Here is a 27436-nt window from a genome sequence, read left to right on the forward strand (position 1 = left end):
TGGGTGGGTAGGGAAGTGGGGGGCGCTATGGGGGACTTTTGGGATAGCATTGGAAATGTAATTGAGGAAAATATGTAATAAAAATATTAAAAATAAAAAAAAATCCATAGTTTTGTTTACAATGTTTAACAAACATTCTTACAGCTAGCTCTCTGAAAGAGAAAAGGCAGAAGGCTAGTCAAGACAAATTGCAAAATAATGACGGTGGTGTGTGCATCAAGGCAGTGGGAATACTATATTGTGTAATGCCATGTAACTCAGAGCTGCATGTTTGGTGGCAAACCCTGGGAGACCTTCTCTTTTTCTGAAGGGAAATGGAGGAGGGGTGGAACTGAGGGTGAGGAGAGGTGGTAGGGATGGGGAGCAGAGGAAGGAGGGGAACCTGCAGTCAGAATATAATGTATGAGAGAAGAATAGAAAATAAGATAATTTTTAAAAAGGAAATTTAAAAGGAAAAAATAGTATCACATGTTGTTGAATGAATACTGAAACCCCAAAAATATCCAAGCATGTGTACAAATTTATATAATCAAGTGATTTAACCCATTAGGAAATGAAGAGGCCATTTAATAAATAAACCAGGACCTATTGTGTGTTGGGGGGGGGGCGGATTAAGTCATATCCTTTTGTCAGAATTGAGTAAACTCCTGATACTTATTCAGTCACATGCACACATTTAGAATATATAGTAAACAGAAAATATAGAATATTTCAATATACTAAGTTCAGGAATGGCTTTCCTACACAATTCATAAATACTCAGAGAGTATCAACAGCATGAAGATGTGAAAATTTGTCTAGGGAAAACCCCAATGGGCAAGATGAAAATGAAGAACTAGCTAGGTATTACTTGACAGATGCAATCACTTTGTGGTTGTGATAAATAGAATGCTTAGGCTGATAAGTGCAAGGCCATGGGTCCAATCCATACAATTGGAAGAGGAGGAGGAGAAGGAGGAGAGGAGGTAGGAGGGGTAGGAGGAGGAGGAGGGGAAGGAGGAAGAGGAGGAGGAGGAGAGTGAATAGAGTTCTCCAAATTGTATTTTTTAGAGAACCATTTTTAAAACTACAAACCCATGAAGAAATATTTAGAGAAGAAATAGGAATTACCAGTGCACCTTTCAGTGTTCGACCTTCTTAATGAAACAGGAAGTAGAAAAACAACTCAGCTATTGCCAGATGGAAAAGACTTTGATGACATATAGTACTGTCCAAGTTGCAAATAAATGGGTAGTTAGACACTCGGGGTAGGAAGATAGATCTACAAGGCTTATTAGTGATGTCATTTGACAGTATCAAATTAAGTGTGCAACTACTGTTTCTGATTTTAAGAGTCCCAGAAATCCCCTCTATCTGCAAAGAATCTGAGAATGATTCTCGAGGACTGTTTGAAACTACAAAACAAAGGTTTAACTGTGCATCACGCAGGATGACGCTAAGTGACTTGCGGTGTGTTAATTCTATGGAGTGCACTGTACCAGTTGGAAAGTGTAAAACCCGTATCCATGTGGTGATCAAGACTTCTAAGTCAAAGTCAGACGAGCAGTGTGTGATGTGAGCCACTTTTGCTTTAAAAAAACAATACATGTCTGAATACTAACACAGGCAGACATAAAGAAAAGATAAAAAAAAATACAAAGTGACCCATTAATCCAGGTTACCATGTGAGAGCCAAAGTTACCTTGTTTAATTACTGTCTAAAAGATTCATGCAGCAAAATACCTCTAACCTGTAAGCCCCCTGTGTAAGGACCAATACTTCCTGAAGTGCTGGAAGCTATTGTTTATGGAAGATAACAAGCCACATGTTTTCACTCTCCTAAACAAGTCTTTCTGAACCATCTGCATCATTTGTGCTTGACCATGTGTGGGCAGGAGGTCTGTGGGCAGGAAATATTGTCAGGATCAGGATGTATGCTTGCACTGATTGGATGTAGGTAAGAGGTACCTAGGCAGAAAATACATCCAGATGTATGCTCTCCCCTGATTGGAGAATGTGATGAATTGTGGGTTTTGCCTTTTTAAGACCCTGCATACTGTGAATGAGGCCATTTTCTGGAAACCCAGAGATGGACCTGGCCAGAAAGTCCATCAACCTGGCCAGGATTTAATTAAAGCTTGCTTCAATTTTGGCTCTAAATTGTGGTAATGACCTTACTCTAGACTGGTGGGATTAACAACTGGTGATAGGTCTGGAGAAGAAAAAGAGAGAAAGATGATTGTCAAAGCCTCTCTTGTAGAGGGTTTAACCTCTTTTGTATGTGTTCATCTATACACTGTTAAGTCAGCTTTTGAAATTTCAATAATCCACGGGTAATTTTAAGGAGCCAGCTAGATTTTGTGTGTGTGTGTGTGTGTGCCTGCCTACCTTAAGTCACATTGTACCCTTTTTCTCCCTTACCACATTTCAAAACCAAACCTTTCATAAGAATTCAAGATAAATAAATGAGGGTGGTTCTTTCCTCTTCTCCTGTCTCTCCCTCTAACACTCACCTTTTACATAACCTTGCCCTTTCACTTGAGTGTGGGCAGTTAACCCTGCAGAATTGGGAAAGTCTTTCTTAGAAAGCTAGAGGCCTGCTTGGGAACTGAAATTGTATAAGACACTTGGAATAACAAAATACTTTGGTGAAGTCTGGGTGGTTTCCCCATTAGTCCACTCTTCCTGCTCCTGCTTGTTCTGGTAGATACCCTATGTCATGCCACATCTTCTCAGCCAGTTATAGTGACTGTTCTTCTGTCCCTTGCACAGAAGGCAGCTCCTGTAGGGAGCTTATGCACTCCTTCTTTGTTCCTCAAGGTTGTTCCCCCAATCCTAGCTCACTTGTCTTCTCTCTCCATTCAAATGCCAGCTCAAATGAAACTAAAGAGGCATGGGTTCAACCCAATTGGATAGAGGAAGATGTTAAACCACATCCAAAAGGAACAGCTCCCAGGAAGCTTTCCCTTAGAGTTCTCCAAATAGTCCTCCCTCCAATCTGCTCCCCATCTGCTGCTGGGAGTCACTCTGCCACCTGTAGAGGATGTCTTTGAACATGGTAAGTGAATCAGCAAAGAGGGTCAGCACACAGAAACTGATGGAGTGTGGATCAGCTCCTCCAGTTTTGTTTTCATAATCTAGAAGTGTGTGTGTGTGTGTGTGTGTGTGTGTGTGTGTGTGTGTGTGTGTAGCAGAAGGAGCTACAGATGGGCAAGAAGGTAACTTCTAAGAAAACCAGAATCCTTTATTTTTATTTCTACCCTAGCCTATTTACAATTTTAAATAGATATAAAATCTCAGTTGCTTTGAGATTTAAATGCAATACAATGAAAAACAGTATATTGATTCATTTCTATCATTCCTTAGCTAATACAAAGCCTGACTTAAAGGAACAAGAAATAGTTCTTAAATTCTAATAACTAGAAATAGTAGGTTAAATAGATATAGCACAAAGTACTATGCATGAGACATAAACTAACAATGTGTCTTTCCATGAATCCATATTAGAATCTCCAAAATGACATACAATCAGTAATCTCTCACTTGCTCCCTCTCATTCCCTTGCCCTCTGTCACTTAAAGGAACAAGAAAATAAATTTACAAGATGCAGAGTAGAAGAAACTTCAGAGTCACCTCACAGAACATTTTTTACTTGCAGGTGAAAACCAAAGGCAGTGGTTTAGTGGTAGAACTCTCAGTACATCGCACAGTCTCCTTCAACAGAGCTCTACAAGCATTTCCTACTTGAATACTCATAACAAGAGGCAGGCATCTTCCAGATGTTCTTAATCTCATGCTAACTGCAAGGATAGTACTATATTGCTCCTTTTCCAGAAAATTTTGCTGGGCCTAACCCACTTGCTCAAGGGTACACAATTAGGACCTAGGACAGCCAAGGTTACCATCCAATGGTGATCAAGTAAACTATGCTACAATTCTGTTACCTAACAATTGTGCTAATCTTGATAAGATGGGAAATATGACCCTTGTCCTCATGACTTTAAGACTCTAGTGAAAATATAAAGTGTTTTTTTAAGTCTGAATTCCTAACCCTTAATACCTGTAAGACTGGATACATTTAAAATAAGTCTTTGCAGATGGTATGATGATAAGATGACATCATTAGAATAGGCTTTAGTCCAATGGGTCTAATGATTTTATCAGTAGAGAAGAATCCAAAGTGACTGCAGAAACAGATTTTGAAGTTGAAGCTTTGTACTTGCGCACCAAGAAACACTGAGGTTGGATGCTCATCACCACAAACGAGGAAGATCCATGGAAGAATTCTGTTCAATCGCAGTGAAGTAGTGGCTGGATTTCAGACTTGCAGCCTCCAGACTGTCAGAGACTGACTTTCTGTTGGTTTCAGCCACTATGTTTGATTAATCTGTAGCATAGTATACGATCTATTACTACTCTTTAGAGACAAGATGACATTAAAAGTGGAACATGCCCTTCACTCCTGGCATAGCCTGGTATGCCAGGACATTGACTCAAAATATAATGGAAGGGATTGAAATGTTACAAACAATACATGGTGAGTGGTGATTGATGCAAAAAATGTGAGTGACACTTTTTCTTTAACCAAGCAATGCTACATATTTGACTTTGAAATAAGAGGGTGTAGGTGGGAGAAGCAAAATGTTTGTGTAAAGTCTAGGAAATGTCCTTGTACTTCGGATACTAGGGTTCAAGGGGCCACCCAGAGTGGCCCATTTCTTCACTTAATAAGGACACCATTTTCTGCACTGGAGATTTTTTCCAGAGCAAACTAAGCCATATGCATGCCCATTTGTATGACTGATAGCAAAGAGAAATTTGATGAGATAAAACCAGTGAACTCAAGAACAAGAAGACAACAGCAGTTATCTAGGCTTCTGAACAGTTACTACTTCCCTAGTCCGACCACCTACCACCTGAAGGACTTTTGCAAGACCATTGTCATTTGGGATGTTTCTTCATATACTCAATAGAGAGAGAAATGCGGCATTAATATGAGTATCAAATAATAATGGGCAGAAGAGTCTTTGGCAATGCAAAGCAGTACAATAAAATTAAGGGTTCAGAGGTTCCGTAGACTCAACAACCTAAGTTTCCCTGCCACCATATCACTAAGACCATTATGGTATAATTCTAGTACACTAACAATGGTGGGAAGGTCACATGATTTTTAAAGTGCAGAAAATTACATCATTTCAGCTGCAGAATTAAGTTCAGATTTCTTCACATCTTTTGTAACTCCTCTGACCTTTGGCCTATAGCCTTTCCTAGCCACATGTCCCTGTGCTTGTACCCTTTCATGTGCCTTCTTAGGAATGAGGAAGCCCAGAGGGTGGAATAGAGGTCCGTACACTGCTGATTAAGCTACATCATTGACCCGAGCTTTATTGTGCTCAGCTCAGCTTCTACCTCAGGACCAGTGATGCTACATATCATCATGTGGGGCACACAATGTCCAGTAAGATAATAATAATTTCTCCAAGCTTCCCAGGGTAGTTACTATCACCCATGGCCTTCCTTCCAGTGACACTGTCCTGCCTCTGTTCCTGAACACACAGGGATTCTTTCCAGTTTCTCACTTATGTTCACAACACAAAAATACGTGGTTCACCTCAGATGCTCCCTCCTCTGAAGTATCTTCCTATACCAGGAGCAGGTAATGTGTCTTTACCACTCCTGGACATCTAAACAATTCACCCTTTGCCTCAGTTACACACACGGCCTCTGATACTGGAATTCATCCATTTTATCTACATTGGCACCCATCCTCCCAGGTTCATCTTAAATTTCTTATCTTTCTCCAAGTTCTACCTGATGCCCCAAGAAGCAATGAGCATCTCTCCTCAGACACTCCAAAACACCTGCCATGATTCATCACATTCTGCCGTATTCAAATGAAGTGTGTCCATCCTGTCTTTTTCTGAACTCCAGCCATGGATCCCCATGGATCCCCGGTCCAAGAGATTGCCCTTTTCTCATTTACTTGTATCCTTCCAGCACTTAAAAGAGGAACACATTTATCAGAGGTCTCAGGAAGTAGTGATGGATGCAATCATAATTGGCTTAGACCTCTGGAGGTTGAATCATCTTATCTTCTGTGCTTGCTGAATAATATTCATGGTGTTTTTAATATTTAAATGTAATTTATACTCTGGACTGTTTGTCTTAATTGCGATTAAAATAACTATTTTAAGGCAAAACTGAAATACAGCAATAATGTTCATTTTATGTTAAACCTTGATAATACAGTGCCATCAATTAGAATAGGCACTGTTGATTTACTAACTGCTTTTTAAGGAGGGGGGGAAATTCACAATGAGTGTGTCCAAAGGTAATAAGAAGTATCTTAATATCCGAAATATAAAGTTCAGAAGATGTGCAACACAATTGAGGAAGTATAGTTTGCAGCCTTTGTCTCGCCACAAGATGTTCATACACTAAGCTATAGATAGAACCAGACTATCTGGGGCAGTGCTGTGTGACAGATACAATCTGCCAGCCCATCTTTCTAAGATTCTCTTTATATATGATAGGTCCTCATATTTTATCACCTCTTCCTCTGAATATCCTACCATCTCATCTAGCTCCTTCTTGTCTTGAACTCAAGGCTTATCCCTCAGCACAACACATACAAAAAAAAAATGGTCTCCCTACATTTAGTGTCCCAGCTACCCATCTTCTAATGTTGACATCTGAACATATTGTAACATACCTGCCAAATGAACTTTTAATTCCCAGTCATTACATTCAAACTACGATGCAATTTTTATGTATTTTTTCAGTTATCAATTTTAATCTAAACACATGGACTTGTTGCGACAGGATGTAAAAAGACTTCCTTCTGACAGCTCAGTTGGGAGAAGCATACCTCAGTATCTTTAAGCTGTTTTCCCTGCCTGTAACCTACTTTTTATCGCTTGTCATTGAATTGTATACACCCTACATGGCTCACCTCAGTTGCTCCCATCTCTGAAGTATCTTTCTATACCAGCAGCAGGTTATGTGTCTTTACCACTCCTGGACTCCTAATCATTTCACCCTTTGCCTCAGTCACACACACAGCCTCTGATGCATGCCCAGTTCCTTACTCACATCACCAGGGATAGTAACCTCCCTTTATTTTTGTGACACCTCCCCACTGCCTTAAGCAATGTTGCGATAAAATCTGGATGACCAGATGACAAATGGAAAAATAAAATTATTTTAAGTGGATAGTTGATTTAATTAAACCTTGCAAGGAGGCTTCTAGGGAGATGCAGAAGGACACGGAGCCAATAAAAGAGACTAAACTGAAGACTTTTGTTTCAAACCATATCTCATGTTCCTTTGATAGGACACTCAGGGGCTTGATAGAGGAATGCTCAGGATGTTCAGGGAAACACAATGATACGATATCTCCCCAAGAAATTCGTGCTGTTTAAACAGAGCTGAACAAGTGGAAACTGGATGTGATTATTAAATATTTGGGGCATCATTAAATAACGGTCTAGGACAGGTATAATCATCTAAATGCCGGCATCTTATATTAGCAGCATCTGAAAGAGATGTCGTGGATCATTTTACAGGAAGAAAGGATGTCTTTTTGAACCCTTTCTTTTTGATGTTTTGAGACACAATCTCCAATGTGCCAGGCTGACCTTGAACTCCAGGTCCTCCTGCATGTGCATCTTATAACTAGGATTACAGTCATGCTCCACTATACCTGGCTGAGAGGATGCACTGTTTTTGCTGGCGATAGCAATTATGACAGTAAGCATTTCAGCCTCACCCTGCATAGTCCACAGCACTGGAGCATTAACATGCAGAACGTGTAAGAGTTGTGTCTGGAAAGAGACAGTAATTACTGGCCAGGGCTGATGTAAATTTTTGCTAGGACCTCTTGAAGGACTCTGATCAGGGCTGAGCAGTGAAACGAAGGCATAGCAGCTGCTTGCCAGAGCACGTGTGACGTGCGGAACAAAGACAGCAAAATATATCCCTGGCTCTTAGCCACAAGCTAAGAAACTGAATGAAGCAGCAGCCAGATTGTATCGATCTGTCGCTCCTCTCTGGGCTATGGCATTCAGCTCCATCTCGTCAGTGTGTAAGACAACACTCACTAACAAGGAAGAGGCTTGCTAATATTCCCCAGTCCTTCTTATGCTGTAGTATGTCTCTCTAAATAGGAGCTGTCTCAAGACCTCCGTGTTCATGTCACATATGTTTTCTCCCTTGTAACATACAAGAAAAATCTTTCCATATACAGCACGCTAATGCTTAACCACAAAGGAGTGTCTCTTCCTCCTCTGTTCAGTCCAGGTGACAGGTCCACATTTCCACCTGCAAGTCCAGGGTCTGCAAGGTGGGCCTTGGCTACTCTGTGGACTCCCTTCCCATACATAATCTGCTCACTAGTGCTTTGAATAGCTGTGTTAGGAATCCTCTCTGCCATGTAGGAATAACCCTGATCAGTCAACAGATACTACAATTAACTTTATTTAATTTGCAACTAATGATCCTATCACAGGTGCAGATGTGAGTCTAGAGGGCAGATACTGAAGGTTCCATGTCCCTGTGTGTCTTTATAAGTCTTTAGAGAGTAGAGACTCAGAGATCAGAAGCCAGATAGTTTATTAAGGGGAAGAGACAGAGAGGCCTGAAGGTGTGCCAGGCCTCTGTTGTGGCCTGACTCCAAGAGGGGAAAAAAAAAAAAAAAACAACCGGAGGTGAGGTGTCCCTTGAGTGAGAGTGACTGGTTCTGGTTTTTTGTTTTGTTTTGTTTTGTTTTGTTTTATTGTGGGTCATTAACATAGCCCTCACCTTTCCCAACTTCTCATGAGGCTTTTCTGAGCATCCCCTGGATGACTGAAGCCCAGGGTGGACTCAGGACCACCAGTCTTTCCTTTGATGTAGCCTTACCTGTTTTATTTCTGGAATTTCCTTCTTCACTGTTTTACTGCCTTTATATCTGATTTGACTTTTTCAAAAGGTCGGTGTTCCCTTTAAATTATAAATAGTTCATGAGTTGCATTCTGGATGTTTTCCAGCCCCTAGCTTGTCCCTTGCTGGCCACTTGCCACACTTTGCTTCTTAGTTTCACTGTTGGAAGGTGGCTCACTGTTCCAGGAAACCAGAAAACCAAATCACCTTAACTGGTGAACTCCTCAGGTAGAAAAATAAAATGTAATTTGTTTGATGTGAATGTTGGAAGTGATTAGGGACATACAAACAGGGTAGGGGTAGAGTGACTTCTATTGTTTTCAAGTGAAAGACTTTGGCTCAGTCTGGTCCCTTCCTCCAGTTTTGAAATGTGGTTTCCCTGAGAGAATATAGGATAGTTTGGAATTTGTGGAATTTGAAGAACAGTGAAGATCATCTAGTGCTGCCTCAACACCCTGAGGTGCTCTGCGCCACTTTCCAAGCAAGTAGTAGATGGTTAATTATTTACTTGTTCCATAGGCTCCTGAAGGAATTAGGTGCAGAGAGAAATACATTTCAGTGTTGTTTGCTCTAAGTACTGTAGTCTGTAAGTTTTATACAGGTTTATAACTATAATTCTTTTTCCTTAAAAAAAATCAATCAAACAAACAAACAAACATGTTATTTCTTGCGGAGAAACTCTAACAAGATTTGCAAAGAAACATCCCAAATTGGTATGCAAGCCAGGTCTGAGGAAAAAGTAGGGCAGGCTGAGATGCCACAGAAGGAACTGAACTTGCATTAATTTTTCTATTTTCATTCTTTCTGTTTCAGGGGTTGATGTTTGGACATGGCTGCGAATACAAAAGACACAAGGGATTCTGCAGTGAGACAGAAAGTAATGAGCACTGCACACATGCCGACAGTGCAGATTGAAGATGCTCCCTAACGTCTATGTGCATCCATCCCAGCTGTACAAATGATGCATTTCCCCAGCAAGGTGGACTCCAGGCACTCTGCACCTCCACTTGCTTTGTATTCTGACTACATTGAAAGGTGAGAAGACATTAAATTTGCCTTATGCAATGCCACATTTGACTGAAATGGACACTTGTCCATTGTATGAACAGCCACTTGTATGAAGATACGATAGGCCACTGGAAGGAGCTGTCCGATGAGGACCAGCCCTGGGTCTCCCAGAATGCCACTCTTCCCATAGAAACACACCACCGTCTACTGGAAAATCATCAGTTGAGCTTGGCCTATTTTTCATTTTGCCTCATAAAATCAGCCTTCCAACCCTTCACTCATTTTTACTCTCTTTCAGCTCATCCCTGAGAGTTCAACATGGCTAAGATAATGTAACTTTTCAATAAAACATAAAATAATCAGTTCATTTATTCATCAAAAGTCTCAGCCTTCCAGTTTTACGATTTTTCTGTATCTCCCAGTAAAAATAATTCTTTGCTGCTATTTCCTGACTTAAGACCAAATTCTCATACATATTTCTGGTTTTGCTTTTTTCCTATGCCTTTTCATGTGCTGCAGATCAGACTGCTGAGACTTCTGAAGCCTGACACAAGGCGCGTTTAGTGCTCAATCTTGCTGCCTACTGCCTGTCACCCATCCATCAAGTCAAAAATGAATATGTACAAATGTATTTCACAGTCTTGGCAGGACAAAATTTTTAAAGACTCTGATTGATTTTACAACATCTACCAAATTACTTGACATCTATTCTGACAAAAAAAAAAAAAAAAAAATGTCTTCCAAGCTAAAGTCTAATTATAGAAGAGCAAGGGGAAATTGCTTCATTCTTCAGGTGCATGGAAGAAGCCCATTGAAAATAGCCCTAAATGGAATGAATACAGGTTTCCCCCTCCCATGTTCTTTGGAATTAAATAAATCTACAGCTTTGATTTTTTTTTAAATTCAACTATTTGGAATGATTAAGAGAAGGTTGGAAATGCATTTAACCATGGTTAGCAAATTTTTATTTAAAAATAAAATAATAAACACACCAAAGCAATAGAATTGACCAGAGTCAATGTGCACACAGGAAATAGCATACCCCTTCTTAGGAACCATGTGGCTATGAAAGAGCTCTTATGCTCTAATGAATATTGACCCATCCTGAACTCTTGATTTCTAGGGTAGGAAGCTGAAAAAAATGTAAGATTTTGATACAATGGTAAGTTTAAAAACACATACAGCATTGACACAGTCTTTCTGCTCAGAGTTGGTCTGTTTAAAAGGTAAACTTTGTGAGTAATCTTTGCAAAAACTTCTTATTTGCCCTCCCTAAAAAAGCTGTCTTTTTAAAGAAAGTATATTCAACAATACATAGAAAATAACTCTAAATAAATTAGAAAACATAAATACATTCCACAACAAAAAAGCTCTTGGTTATGAAGCATCCTTTGGATTCCACCCATATTTAATTATAACACAACTGAGTGTTCAGAAGCCACTTCCTGTCTGTCCCCATTGGTCAGTCCTCTGCAGCTTACGTTGGATGACTAACCTTCTCAGAGTTCATGTTGTTTGTTTGTTTGGTTGGTTTGGTTTGGTTTTAATTTTTGGCCTGTGATGATTCTTCCGCATCTGCTCTGAGTGCTGGAATTTCTGGTGTTTGCTACCATACTTGATGGCAGCCTATTATTGTAAAACTACAACAACAACAAAATGAAAGCAAAACAAAAACTCTGTTTTTGGATGTCCCTTCCAGATTAATAATTAATTAATTAATTGCTTATTTTGGATTCTCTGTGTAACCTTTCCTGACCTAGAACTCGCTCTGTAGATGCCTGGTCTTACACTCATAGATATCCTCTTGCCTCTGCCTCTGTGTTCTGAGATTATAGGCATGCACCACCACTGCCTAGCTCCAGATTATTGAGTTTCTTAAACAGAGCAACTGGAGCTGATCTGGATGTGGAAAATGCAACTTTGCCCAGTAAGTTTAGAGCACGTAGGAGAATTTTAGTGTGAAAACTTCAGTCCCTTTAGCCTGTCTCATGTCTCAGAGGTCTGGTCTGTGAACAGTGTAGAAGCTACTACCTCAGTGACAGGGTTTCAAAGTGGTCAGATTGTTACAGGGGCTTCTGCTACACATTGTTTTAGAGAAGGTGAACCCTCAAAATCTAGACAAGGACAAACTTACAGTGATGGCGAGCAGCCAGGTAAGGTAAGATGGTGCTTTGCTGAAAGAGAAGTCCATTCAGCATTGACGAGGACTTCCAAGGGAACTTATAGAGCATCAGAAATTCCACATAGTTAAACAAGACATTAGAGGAAGAAGACTGAAAAGCATCCAGTGACCAAACAGAAGAACTAAGCAGTGTGGCTGAGCTGCTCCCCCATCTATCAAATCCTAACAAGCAAAGCACCAAGAAAGTGGGCAATGTGAAATACAGTCTCTCCTCCTTCTGTAAGAGGGATAGAGGAGCAAAGGAAATTGCCTTAATCTGTCTTCTTGCATTTACCATCAAGAACATGCTAGAAAACACTATCAAAATCTATCAGTTTGCCAGTCACAATTTTTACCAAGCTGTCCTAATTGCCTGACTTGCTTATCTGCATGGATGTGGTGAGAAGGGCTGTTGTTGCTTTACTGCATTTTGTCTCAGTGTTAAATATAGGAAATGTACAAAAAAATGATTCTTATCTACAGAAGGGTGGAACACTTTTTTTTCCACGATGATGAAAGAGTCCAGTAGAGGGGAAGGTAGACACACCCTGCCCCCTTGCTGCATGTTTCATCTGTGCATACAGAGCTCCCACCAGCTTCAAAGGAAGAGCTGTGCCCAATACATTAGCTACATACTTGGTAGAGGCCAAATAGCAGGGCTGTTATAAATAGTATTACCCAAAACATTATGAAATACTCAAAGGTAGTGCTGGGAAAATGGTACACCATTCAAAACTGAAGCAGGAAACTGAAAGACAGTTTCAACCTACAAGGAGAGAGAGCTCTGAAATCTACACCCTTTAGTAGAGGAAAGATCTGAAAAAAAGATACAACAAAAAGCTTTTCTTTAAAAAAAAAAAAAAGAACATCTTGATGGTTTTAATGAACAATTCTTAATAGCACTGCATCTTGGACTAACTTACTTGTCTATCAGACCTTCTTAGTGTAGCTGAAGAGTGTTATAAACACTGTGGGTTCCTCTTCTCATAAATAAACAGCAGAGCTCAGTAGAAACACAACGGTAAAAAATAAAGGTAAGGTGGTATATTCCAGAAGTTTTAAAGACTTTCTATGCTGGTGCATTGTATAAACAATTATTGACATCGCTTACATAATTTGGGTTTAGATCACTAGGTGATTAGTTATGGGCCAGCAACATGGCTCAGTAGGTAAAAGTGCTTATCATGTGATCCCCATGACGTATGTTCATAGTCTACTATGTTTTAAAAGGCCTTTATGAAATCACATTTTGAGGGTATTTTCTTTTTAAAAAAATGTAATTGGAGTAATTGGATAGCAATCCAACCATACATTTGTACTGCATTTGCTCTATCAGACCTAAGGTCTTCTCAAGAAGACTCCGAAAGCTCCAGTTCTAAAGAGCTCCACTGAGTTAAGGCCGACGACTTGCCTCTGACTCAAGGAAAGTGACACTAAGGATGGTAGAAGCTTCAGCTCTGCCCTGCCTGAGCCCATTTTGGACAACATCTCTGATCTCCACCTCGAAGGAGCAGGAGGAGGACAAAAGAATTTCTTTCAAAGGCTCTAGCAGAGAAGTGACTTTCACCTCCAGACAGGGACAGAAGTTGTCTTTGAAAAAGAAGGACAGTTTTAACAGTGAGAAACAGTGCCCCAGGTTAGTACTGTCAGGGGAGCTAACAAGAGGAGAGAACCTAATGGAAGGACCAGAAACAAAAGCAACTTGGTGTTTGTTGAGTGTAGTGAGTGCATAACAACCAAGCACCTTACTGAGGATTCTAGGTGAGGCCCATATCTCTATCTCTACCTTTACCTCTACCTCTACCGATAGATAGATAGATAGATAGATAGATAGATAGATAGATAGATAGATAGATAGATAGATAGATAGATACTAAAAACTTTGGACTTGATTATATCATAAAAGTAAAAATTACTTTATTTAGTAGAAATTATTTTTGGGAAACTGATTTGGTTGTTGACCTATAGCAAGGAGGGGATGCTGAAGGCAACTCAACGTCTGCTATATAACATTGAAAATGGGTAATAAGCACTTGAATTACAACAGTGGTAGGCTGTTAAGAGTAGCAGTGAGCAGGGCCTCCAAAACATTAGCAATGGGGAGTTAGGACTTTGTGATGTTGGCAATTAAGGAGCAGTAAGAGAACTCGATATTCCTGACTCATCATCAGGGACCGGGAAGATGATGTCATCAGCAATGACAATGGCAGTGAGTCTGAATATTTTTCTCTGCTGCCTGACCTCAATTTCATTACCAGCATCACAGCAAAACTCCAGCAAAAAGATTCAGCTCCAAGAGCTGGAAACTAAAACCACAAAACCTTGCCACACTGGGAAATTTAATTTTCTTTTCCTCTTACCTTACTGAAGCTATCAACAGTGAAAAAGACAATAAGTGCCAAGGTCTTGTAGCTTTGCAAAATTAATCATTCTTAAAGCCACAACTTGAACTCTGCTAGAGAACTGAGAATCCAAACAGCCCTTTGGATCAATTTTCCCGTCGAAGAATCTGACTCAAAGACTCAAAGGTTCTCATGGCATGATGATATCACGACACTCACTTTTGAGCTGCTGCTTCTTTGTGTCTGAAGAAATTTCCAGTGACTACCATGAAGTCGTACTCTACTGCTGAATATTATCCATGGAGGAACAAGGTAAACAAGGATGGATGTATATGCAAATTTTACCTTTAAGGTATATTGAAAGGTAATGCTTCAAAACAGTAAAAGAGCCACAAAGTCCAGGAGAAAAATGTACTCTGACAATCCATCTTAGTGAAGAACTAATATATGCTGCATGACAGACCTCTCCTACAAGTAACCAGGAAACAGACTCCTGGCTGTAGTTGTGCACACACCTAGCCATGGAAAGTAAGGAAATGACACTGCCTTTGTTGATCTGACAGATGTTTTCCAAATATAGTTAAACATGAGCATATTAAGTTCTTTTTCAGCTTTATATCTGACTCAAGTCCTTACTACAGGTACTTACTGATTGCTAGTCTTAACTCAACTTAAACCAGAATAGAAATGTGAGAACAGCCCATGGAGTTTGCATGTTCAAATTTAGACTCCTAAGAAGGAAGAGAGATGGTGTTTTACACACACACACACACACACACACACACACACACACACACACTAAGTGTGGGGTGGGGAGATTTTCAGGGGGCAGGGTGATGTGCAGGTTATCATTTTAAGTGATGGGATGTAACTGTATCAACATCTCTGAATGCAGAGAAAATTGGCATAGGCTGGGAGATCCAATGAGACAGAGGATGAAGAACTTAGCCAAGAAGTCAGAAGGATAAGAAAGACAAGGTAAGCTAAAACAGAAATGAATACTGGAATAGGTATGTGACTATGCCATTTCATCTACCTGTGTACTTTCCCTACTCTCAACTGATGCTGCAAGTCTGGTCCAGGAGATGCTCCTTAATGGGAAGCCTCACATGGTATTGGAGAGCTACTCTTGATGTGAGAAGACCAAGAGTGATAGCAGTTCTTCGTAATCTACTCTGGGAGGCATCTATGATAAGTAAGGTCAATTTTAATGTCGACACAAACTAATGTTCACTTTTAGTGTTCATCTTTTCTACTTTTTCTGTTCCTGCTGATATAAAGACTTTCAAACATCAGGGCACTGGGCAGTTTAAGAATGCTTCTGTAGGAAGGGTTATAGATGTTCTCATTGATTGAGATTCCAAAGGTGTGTGTTCTTTACAAGTTCAATTTAGCACATCCTTTTACTGCCCCAAGAAGTCTTGAGATGAAAACATAACTATATGTGCCTTTCCTGACAAGCCCCACCAGTTGTCCCTAATGGGATCTTAGACTCTGCACAGGGCTTTTTGTAAGAGCTACACATCTTCTGTTTTAAGCCAGCTCAGTGCAGAATGGTGCCTCCTTTAAAATTTTATTCAATAGTTATATTCCCTAAACATTAATTGAAATGTACTGTTGATAAAACTGAAAAACGAAAGTCTAAAGCATGGAGAAATGAGCCTGAGATGAAAGCCTACTTGGTCATAAGACATATTTCAAAGATATTGCCATCATTATATCCCATTCTTCTTGCCATCCCTATGTGGTAGGGTTTGAGACATTCTCTCCACTGAAATCTGGCTAAGCCCACAGTAACAAAGCATTGTAAGATTTACAGGCAAACTGTAGAAAGTTTCTTTCTGACATCTTTGGATGTCAATCACTGTGTTCTGATGAAGCTAGCTACTCAACAGAAATACTGCATTTAGATTCCAGCCATAGCACTTCCTGAGGTCCCAACTGAGAACAAGATCAAGTATACCATGTGAGCAATAGAGCTGTTATATAATGCCAGCCTTGGACTCTGAGCCACCTCAGCTATTCCTTAGTGAAGATAATGTATGTTCACTGAGCCCAGGCTAAACAGATCTGTGGACAAAATGAATATGGATGATTATGTAAGCCATTAAGCCTTGAGCTCATTTCTTACTAAGCACAATTACTAGAAGTGTGTATATATATATATTACACACACACACACACACACACACACATATATATATATATATATGTGTGTGTGTGTGTGTGTGTGTGTGTAATCTTCTAGACTTCAAACAACTTAAGGTCAATTCAAGGAGATAGGCATATTTACAAATGACTATTAGATGGCAAGAAATAACTTAAGTGCCTTGAGAAAGCCATAAGCAGAAATAAATGTAAATGATACATGGACACTGAGATAAACAGAGGTGAGATAAAGGAAAAGACTGAATAATGCTACAAGCTCTCTATTAGGGCAGCATGCAATGGAGATACTGTCTCTGTATGCCTCCATATTTACGTCTGTATAAAAATAATGTTTCCAATGTATTATTTAATTTAAATTATTATAGAAATACTTGAGACAATAATAAGCACACAATACATTTTAGTAGAAATACTCAAGTAACCCAGAGGTACAGATTATTGGCATGACATGGACTTGGTTTAGGGAGAAAGGCATCCTTTTGCATCCTTAGATCAAAGACATAAAAACCCAAAGCATTCACAGGTGTCCTTGCAAAGGGAGGCAAGTTATGGTTTTGAAAGCAATATGCTAACTTCTGCATTTTCCAAATGCCAAAAGACCACTGTGAGCAGTACACTTAGCCGCCCGTCCCACTTCCCCAGCTCGCTTCCCTTTCTTCACAGTTTTCATTGGGTGTGACAAAGTTGTCTGCGTATTACAGATGACTGGTCAACCACAGATCAAGGAGATCTGTGCTTACAATAGCTATGTGTCTAACATTTACCTTTCCCCAAGTTTAAAAAAAAAAAACACAGTAGTTTCAAGTGTGTCAAAAGAGCACAGATATTCTCATTTCTTTTTACATGTAGTTTTCCCCAGTCAAATTCTATAGAGTGGGAAAGGTCACTTATAAAACAGAGTGGGGCCATTTATTTTCTTATCCAAAGTATCTTCTGCTTCTTATAAATTTGTTTAAAGAGAAACAAAACCATGTTCTATCTAGAAATATGGCATGTTGGAGTTTAAGGGAGAGGAAAACAGTGGAGTTACCCAGGACAGTCCCCAATATGAGAATGAAACCATGGTAACTGCATCACTGAAGGCCAGTTGAGTTTCATTATTTCAGGTCAGTAGCATCACAGCACTGCTTGTACTCAAAGAGTGAAGTTCCTTTGTGACTCCGGCTTCTCCTGTTGTTTCCTGTTTGATGTAGCCTACCCTTGTAGCTTAGAAACACATGCAGTGTTATTTTGGTCCTCTCAGAGTGGCTTGACTTGACTTTGTGCTTGGTGACCCAAGTGTTTCATCTCATGCAAATATATCTCTGCTTTATTCTCTAACCAATACCAACTCCTCAGCTGTAACATAATTACTGTAACAATGAATGTTTTCATGTGAGAATTTTCTAGAGGACAGGGGAATTGTGCAGAGTGTGGTCAAGGGATTGCTTCCTGAATTTCATTAGCTTAGCCACTGAAGCCCCCTTTGGTATAAATGGAGGTGATATTAAATAAACAAAGAGATTTATTAATAATAAAATCTCCCTGGTCTGTCTCTGTGTAGTGAATATAAATGAATGTGTGTGGGAATTATAACAACTATGGAGAGGGCCAAGCAAATCACACACTCAACATTCTCAATGACACAGGGGAATGATTGCATAGGGGCTTGAAGAGTCCTTAATTAGCCCTATATGAAGTTATTGAAGGGGGAAATCACCTACAAGGATCCTGGGATACTTGGAAAGCAGTTAATTTCATCAGTAGATAAATTGTTCCTAGAATTTGTATGATACACCATCAGCCCCAGGCTTCCCAATCATTTTCCTCTCATTTGGAAGAAGAAACCATGCCAGGAAACAGAGAGGCAACTACCTTGATATCCTTGAAGTACCATTTAATCATAGGTCATCAGTTCAAGGCTACTTCAACTAGAAGGCCGCCGAGTGTGGCATCACTTCAGTAAACCAAGAAATAACGCCCCCATGGCCTACATTGTGGTTAAACACCTCTTGGGTTTTTAGGCTCTCAGCTCACTGGGATGTTACAGCTGCCTCTTCTTTTCTGTGACTAGAGACAACCAAAGTCCTGTCCTAACTTCACCTCATCATGCAAGCTTTCTGCAGCCAGGGGACTGTAAATGTTGCACATTGTCAGCAAGATAATAGAAATTTAAGGTGTTCCTTTCTCCAGTGTTTGACAAAAACATGGCCTGGCTGCTTTGGGGGATATTTGTTCTGTGATCTGGGAGTTTCTGGAATCCCAGAGTATCCCACTGAAGGAGAACCTAGAAGCAGAATGCCTCTTAGTTTTAAATTCTTCTCTTTCTGGTTCTAGGTAACTGCTCCAAGGAATGTTCCCCGACTACTCTTTCCAAAAGCCACTCTCAAATGGCCTTCTTATATGCTACATTGTCATAGCACAGACAGTTTTCCTACCATGATAGGTTGGCTCTCTGACTATCTATTTACACTAGTATTCTATTTATTTGAGGGTCAAAAAATCTCTTCCTTGGTTTTCATTCTTAGCTCTCTGTAAACAGAGTGACCACAAATGGTTGCTTGTTCTCCCTAGCTCTCAAGTCCTCTGACCTTCTCTGCTAAATGAATATATGAATGCTAGAGCTAGAAGCAATGATGGCAGTGTACACATCAGAAATTAACGGCAGCAAGAATCACCAAAAGGTAAAAGACAGATAGAAGACATGGTAAGTGAGTATGTGAGGCTGATACAGCTCCAGACTTGTGAACCCTTAATGGTTCCAGAAACATCCGAGTCCACCTAATCATATTTCAGTTTTGATTAGCATTGTTGAATTCTGACAGTAACTTTGATACCTACAAAACTATAAACAAAATTCCAGTAGAAATATGCCCCCAATGACCACTCTGAGGGATGTGAAGTTCCCAGAAATAAACACAACACCATTTGCATTGGAAAATTTGGCATTAGTGATAATTTTATGGTGGCAGCCAAAACTGCCTTCAGAGAGAAGGAAGAGATGGGAGAAGATGAGAGTGGAGGAGTGTGAAGCCACAGGCATCTTCTTTTTGGCTTAGCACAGTGAAGCAGAGCAATGTGTGTGCTGTGATGATTAATGCCCCAGGACTCAATGACAGCTTGTTTGCATAGACCAACTTCTCATCCTGAGTGGGGGACCCAACACAGTCTCCTGCGCCTGAGTGGAAAGAAAACATTCTTTCTATGAAAATAATTCAGTGATGACTCAATGGAAAATAAAATTTAAATACTTTGTTCCTGAAAAGTCTATTAGGTGTAAATACGTATTTGTTTTAATTTTCAGAAATGTACTAATGTCTTCTAAAAAAGAAAATGAAAGAAAACATTGTTCTTGTCCATGTGAACTATTTTTTGTTTGTTTGTTTGTTTGCTTGCTTGTTTTGGTGTTTTGAGACAGGATTTATCTGTGTAGCCCTGGCTGTCCAAGAACTCACTCTGTAGACCAGGCTGGCCTTGAACTCAAAAATCCACCTGCCTCTGCCTCCCAAGTGCTGGGATTAAAGGCGTGTGCCACCACTGCCTAGCCAGTGTGAACTATTTAAGTCTTCCCTCACTGTTGGCCTTTGTGCTTTTGAGTGGTGGCAAACAGGTTCTTATAAAGGAACAGGATTGTGCCCCAGAGTAATTTGAAAAATTCAGTAGAAGCCAAAGATAGAAACTTCAGTGTATTGATCGTGGGTGTGTTTTAATGAGGACATGTATATAAGGGCCTGACTCTGGGAAGCTTTGCTGAGACCAGATAAGCAGGTGAAAGGAAATATAAAGACCATAAATTCTCCTGGGTGTGGAGCACTGCCTGTAGGCAAGCAGAGGAGAGAGTGTCCATGCCCCTGGGGAAGGAAATGTTTGAATGAAATAGCGAGGCTCTCGCAGTCCTGTGAGATGCTTTAGAATGTCCAACTGATAGTAAAGCCGGACACTTCCAGACATCTAGACGATGGTAAGTAAGGCAAGAGCAAACAGACTAATCACATTTGCTTTTGCTGTTTACCCCAGCCCCAAATTTATAATTTAACATAAATGAGAAAGTTTGTCAATGGCAAAAACAGAGAGAAAATGCTAGACTGAATCCCAAGACTCATTCTTTTGAAAATATCTGATCTAGAGTATTTCAGAGACAAAGTTGAAAATTGATATAATCTATTAAAAACCTGTTTGTCTGAGAACTGAACTGTCTGAAGAGCACTATGTCTTTTCTCAACATACTCCCCACATAGAGAAGTGCTGGTCATTCCTGCAGTCAAGCTGTGTGCTGGTCATTTCTGCAGTCATGCTGTGTGCTGCCCTGCTTTGAGTAGCTAGCCAATATTCTGTGGAGCTTATTTACTCTAAGCACCTGCCTAGCTCTGTTTTGGCTTCAGATGTGTGATCGCCTGCTGCACCTCTCACCATGCGTGGCAATCTGACCTTTCTTCTCTATCTGACTTACTACCCCGTTTCTTTCTCCTCCCACCTTTATCTGAAATAAGCCCTACCTCCCGTGGTTATCTCTGTGTTTGCTATAAACATTTTACAAAATACACACGATCCTACCCTCACTCTGTCTAACTTGCCAGCTTCAACTTCTGGTGGTTTCTGGTTCTCCTAACCTACTTTAAAAGCCAACTCGAGTTATGAACACAGAAGTTTTCTAAGAAAATGGAATTGCGGGGACTAACTTTTTTTTTTTTTTCTGCGTAACAGTCATTGTACAATTGCATCACTCAGAACGGTTAAATGTGATGTACAGTTCTTGGTAACATGGAAGGTACAGTGTGCTTTCTGTCTAGGATCAGGTTTCCAGGAAGGGATGGGCTCTCTGCACCTTCTGAGCTCCTGCCCAGTCACCTCAGAATGAACACACAGACAGAGCTGTATGTAGTGGTGGCCATTCCTATTCTCAGCACTCAGAGGGCAGAGGATGATGTCTCTCTGTCAGTGAAAACCAGTGCAGTCTACACACTGGGACACCATCTCCAACAAATGAAAAAGTAAATAAAATATTTGCAGCAAGTAGAGGATCAATCAAATAATGCCCATGATATTATAGTCAACCTCTATCCAAGGAGTGGAGTCCTATAACATCATTCTGTCCCAAATGATGAAGTCTGCTCTGTCTGGATAACTATAATAGTATTATTTATATCAAATAAGTTTTAATATATTTAATTTTTAAGTCAGACTTAGACTTGCAAGAAGGTAGTGAGTGAAAAGTTGAGAGAGTTCCCATCTGTTCAGTCACCAATGGTGGGCAGCCTCCCCATTACCAGCATCCTGCATCACAGTGGTGTAGGACACGCTATCATCGCTCCAAGTCCAGAGTTCATATTACCATTCATTCACTCCTGCTGTTCCACATTCTATGGCTTTGACAAATTCATAATTATGGACAATCAGCATTGTAGCATTGTACAAAATGGTTTCACTACTCTAAAAGTCCTAAGTTCCATCTCATTGATATTTGCATCCTGCCTAACCCCTAACCTAGTATTGCCTCTATCACAATGTCATATTGCTCTGTGTGTGTGTGTGTTTGTGTGTGTGTGCAAAACCTTTTCATATTGTCTCATTTCATCTAGTAATATGCTGTTAAGTCCCCCCCTGTATTTTTCCTACCCAATAAAAATAGCTGTTCACTTTATCTCTAAATAAAATATGTCTATCATCATTTGTCTATTCATTCACTTGCTGAAGGTTACTGTACTCTCTTCAACATTTTCCACTTCGGAACCAAACTCCTCAAACGTGCATGTGTGCACACTTGTGCAAGTGTTTTGGAGGGCATGATTTTCAACTGATTTAAAACACAGCAAGCAACAAGTTGTTGGATTTTTATGCTAAGACTATATCTAGTTTAGCAAGAAGCTGCTAGACTCCTGCAATGTAGCTGTGCTATTCTGAATGGCCACCAGTAGTCAATGAAGGTTTCTGTTGCTCTAGTTTACTGCCTGAGGATGTTTTGGATCCGTGTTTGGCAATTGTACCACGGTGTGTGTGGGAGGGTGCAGTGTTTAAAGGCAATTGTGTGATATTGAGTGTTTTCCACTAATCTCTTGTTGGGGGGATGTGTTTCTCATCCTCTTGAATACCAAATTGTATTCTCACTATTGAGTTCTATGAGTTCTCAGAATAGATTTCAACTTGTAACTGACTTCTTCCTTTTTTTTTATTTTAGGGACAGGTTCTTACTATATAGCCCAGGCATGGCTCAACATTTAAATCCTCCTGGTTCTGTCTACACATGCTATAAGTATAGATGTGAACACCCATATTTATCTGCATTGTTGTTCTCTTGACAGTGTCTTATAAAAATCAGAAAGATTCAATTTTGCATCAATCAACACCGGTTCATAAATGCACATGGGCACATGGACTCCTGACATCAGGATTAAAATAATGGACAAATGAGAATACCCAGAGCAAGGCACCATCTACAAAGCTTTCCAAAAGACAGGCCAATAGCTCTTCTGCTCTCAACTACCACCCCAAATCGTGCCTTTCTCTTTTTCAGTCAAGTCTTAAAGAAGACTGGAAAGGGGGTGGGGGAAAGGCAGCCTGGGTGGAGACAGGAAGAAAGTGTTGCTCAAGTTTTCCATCTGCTCCCAAGGGCAAACCTCTCACCACTGAGCCAATAAGAAAAGCATTCTCAAACCTGTAAGAAAAAGAGACAGTACTGGCTTCCATATATGCACCTAAAATAGCCTGGGCAATCCTCCTTCACATCTCTAAGGAAAGAAAAAGACTTGGAAAGGAGAGCCCTGAGCTAATCACACGCTTGTATCCCAGACTGTGTACACACCACTATCTTCCACCCAAAAGCTTGTGTTTGACTCACAGTTTTGGAGTGGATACCTTTAAATGGGCTGAGATCGAAACTTTCATAATACTGAATTGTGTTGTGTTTCTGTTTACTATAGAAAGACAACACCTCAAGGATCTGCCAAAAGAAAAGATAAACTTGGCAAAGTTTAAGTGATTGGAAGAGGAAATGTTACTTCTAATACCTGTGCTCCTGGCAAGTTGACTATATCATAAACTCATTAATAAAAGTAGAAACATCATGATCTGAAGAGTCACAAGAAAGACTGGAATTAGTCCCTTGGCTATTAACATGACATTTAGACAACAAGATGAAGCAGAAACTCTAAATCAAAGATCAAGCTATGAAGATTTGACGATGACAGGACTCAGAAAAGCAGACTCACATGAATGAAAACAGGTTATAGAATAGGAGAGCAATGGATTTAAATTTTGACTCTAATTTGAGGTGGAGAGGAATAGCATACATATATATAAATATATATGTATATATATACACATATATGTTAACATATATATATATTACTATATATTAACACACATTCAAACGAGTACCATAATATGATTCATAGAACAGCAAAGCTCTGGCAAACCCTAATGATGTCTAATCCTAAGGCAGGCTTCCAATTTTCAAGGCAGGGCTTGACATAAGGAAATGTGCTACCTAGAAAGTCCATAGCTTTGCATCTAACAGGCAATGGGCCTGGGTTAGAAAGATGTAGGGAGTAGGGACACACGTTGGTTGAAGAACACCATCAAGATTTTCAAATGCTTTCAGAAATATTATAAACTTAAGAACACAGCACGGCATAATTGCACACACTTGTTTTTAACTGATGAAGTTAACTGAGGCAAAGAGAAATTGGACTGTCTTGCTTATCAGTCACTGCAAACTATACACAGAGAGTCAAACCTAGATAGAATTTCTATTGTACTGCCTTTTCATTATCTTTTAGGGTTCTCTGAAAATCATTTGCGGCAAATTAATGGTACATTAAAATTACTCATCTAAAATAATTAAATATTTTCTAGCTGTGTGATATTTCATAATTCATGGTAGAAACAGTCACAGCAGTACCTCCTAATGGGGTTATTCCTGCACTGTAACCCAGCACATGACAGGGGTTCAAAATGGTAGCTACTGTGGAATCCCTTTTCTTTCTTCATTACATTCAATGATTTTGTGAAAATGAGAATATACTAATAGAACTATATTTAAGTTAAAAGTTTTGTTTGTGGTTAAAGAAACTAAAAAAGTAATGATTCAAACAAAATTTCTTAAACTAGCTAGCTAGTAGTTCAAGAACTATTCTGTCAATGGGAAAACATAAGCTAAGATAGTTGAATATTACCAAATATGCCAAGTTGCAGTAAATGGAGAGTGGAAGAGAAGACCAAAAATTAGTCTTGAGTGATAGAAACTGTGACAATAGGCCCTTCACCCCACCATCCTTCGGGTTCTGCATGTATCAGTTTCTTAATGTTCTTATCAGGTCATATGAGTTCTCCCAATTCCATTTTTGTCTTTAAGAAGAGAACATGAGATGTATCAGTGTTGTTTGTTTTATTTCTAGAGCTGCAATTTGCAGAGAGTACATGGGACTGGTTGCTTGGGAGCTGACCAGCTGACTCCATAGACCCTACCATGCAAGCATGTCTATAGTACTTAGCTTGATCCCTGTACCCTCTTCTTTACTTTACACATTTTCTCCATGCATCGCTGCCATACATGGTGAGTGGTAGGTGTGAACAAATCACAGAATCAGATGCACTACACTTTCTTCTCTTTTAGTGGTTCTCATAATGATCTTCCCAAGGAAAATCAATTGAACTATTGACTGACACGCCATTGTGGGATCAATTGTAATTGTAATTACTGGTCCTGTCTTGGTTACTCACTATTACTCTTAGAGAAAAACCTTCATAGGGGTGAGAAAATTTGCCTCCTATCTAAATCATGGTTTGTAGTATATCTAACCCAGGGCAAGTGTGCTGAGCAAGCATGCCCACAGTGAGCTACATCCCCAGGGCTGTCCTTATCCACTGTCCAGTGTAAGACCTACCAGCACACATTGGCCTTTGACCCTCTGACCTAAGACCCAGTCCCCTAGTTATTGTTACCATCCTATCTATGACATTTTTCTGCCATACAGGGCACACCTGACATTCCTCCTCTAACACTGGATAGCTAGAGAACCTGTAAAACTTTCTTTCAAAGCAAGGCTGTCTAACTGAGTGTGTGGTAGATCATCCCAGTTCTCTGGCAACAGAAGGATCAGCAAGGGCAGACCAGCCTGTACTACAGAAGGAGATTCTATCTCAGACAAACGAAACTAAATTGAAGAGCCTGGGGAGAGAACTCAGTGTATAAGTTAATCATTGCGCAAGTATGAGGATCTGAGTTGTGATCCCAATAATTACATAAAATCTGAGTGTGGCAAGGCAGGACTGTAGCCCTAGTGGTTCCCTAGAGCTCACTGACTCTAGGGAAGCCTATCCAAAATGAAAGGCTCTGGATTCAGTTCAAGACCCTGTCTCAAAAATAATTAAGTGGACAAGTCCTTGAGAAAGACATTCCCACATAAACCTTTTGCCTCCGTGTGTTTCTATATATGTAAGCACCTCCAGACACACGTGTACGTGCATGTGTACACACACGCAGAGAGAGAGACAGAGACAGAGGCAGAGGCAGGGGCAGAGAGACTACAATGAAAAAGAGGTACATTCTCTCTAATGCCTGTATCCATTACAAAATATTCTCTGAGGCATAAACCCTCCAACTCAGATTTGAAGACTCCGAATTACCAGGACTGAGATCTCAGGCCTATGCTTATTTAAATGCTCCCCTGGAGCCTATGTGCATCAAAGTATGAGGTCCACTGTGTTGTGTCATTCTTCTAAGACACCAAAGAGTACTTAACAAAGGCTCCCTGGACACAATGGTCTGACCCCTGGTGCTCTAACCCTAAAGTGTAATGCAGACAACAGGGTTTAAGAGAATACTTTGAGTCTGGCTCAAAGCTCATTTTTTTGCTGGTGTCTTGATTGTCAGTTGTTCCTGCCTGAGCTCTGACCACCTCAGTCAGAAATTCACCAACTTGTTCTTCTAGCAGCCACAGAAGTGATGGTCTGTCAACTAAAATGTTTAGTTATCTGTTCCTTGCAGATGATACAGAGCTGAAAGGACAAGAAGTGTCCAATTTACACACACACATGTATACGTGCACATATGCACACAGAGTAAATTCCCACTAATTGCCTTATGCTGTCTAAATCATCAGAATGCCGTGTTTGACTTCCATTGTGCAGTCAGTTTAAACGTGACTTCGTATCCACTTTCTAGACCTGTCTCTTGTCTTTGCCCTTCTCCTTGCAATGATGCTACACTCTCAGGTTCATTAAACCTTTCTGACAGTGGTAAAAATGTATCTACATGTCATAAGTTCAGCATTCCCCTGATGGCAAATAAATCCACCAGCAAATAAAGTGACCTATGCTATTATCTATGTGTGTGTTCATATATATAAACAGATCTTCAAACAAAGTGTAGAAGTCCAAAAGTTTTTAGAAAAGAAATCCCAAAGGTCTAATAACCTTCCTCCCTAAACACACAAGTGAAAGAAATCCAAACAATAATTTATTTATTTTAATATACGACAGTTGGTTAAAATGTGTTCCCTTTCTCCCCTACCTCAAATCAGCTAGAATAATGCATGGTTAAAAATCGATACCCCCTTTCCACACTGAGACTTACCATAGGACTGTAGCTGGTAAATGTCAGCGAGAACATCCCCTGCTCTCTAAGCCAGAGCAAGTGAAGTCTTGTCTGCTCTACTCATGGGAGTTCACAGCCCCCTGCAAGGCCACAAGACACTTACAGGCAGAAAAGGAAGTGCAGTGTGGCCCTAGCTCATCCTAAGCACCTCATTTTACTTAAAGGATCTGCCATCTATTTCTTCCAAAACAGGGACTGAAAGTTACACACACACACACACACACACACACACACACACACACACACACATATATATATATATATATATATATATAGAGAGAGAGA

General features: G+C 40.0%; 1 protein-coding gene and 1 long non-coding RNA gene across 2 annotated transcripts in view; one reads left to right on the forward strand and one right to left on the reverse strand.

Moving 5' to 3' along the window:
* Positions 1-10350, forward strand: part of LOC110308070 — a 13379-nt gene extending 3029 nt beyond the window's left edge. The window contains exons 3-4 of the long non-coding RNA XR_002379510.1: positions 2852-3037; positions 9712-10350. This is a non-coding gene — a long non-coding RNA (uncharacterized LOC110308070). The remainder of the gene's footprint in view (positions 1-2851; positions 3038-9711) is intronic.
* Cytip (cytohesin 1 interacting protein) overlaps positions 1-27436 on the reverse strand; it is a 61922-nt gene that overhangs the window by 32941 nt on the left and 1545 nt on the right. The window lies entirely within an intron of this gene.

This window comes from Mus caroli, chromosome 2, assembly GCF_900094665.2.
Source record: "Mus caroli chromosome 2, CAROLI_EIJ_v1.1, whole genome shotgun sequence".
NCBI lineage: Eukaryota > Metazoa > Chordata > Mammalia > Rodentia > Muridae > Mus > Mus caroli.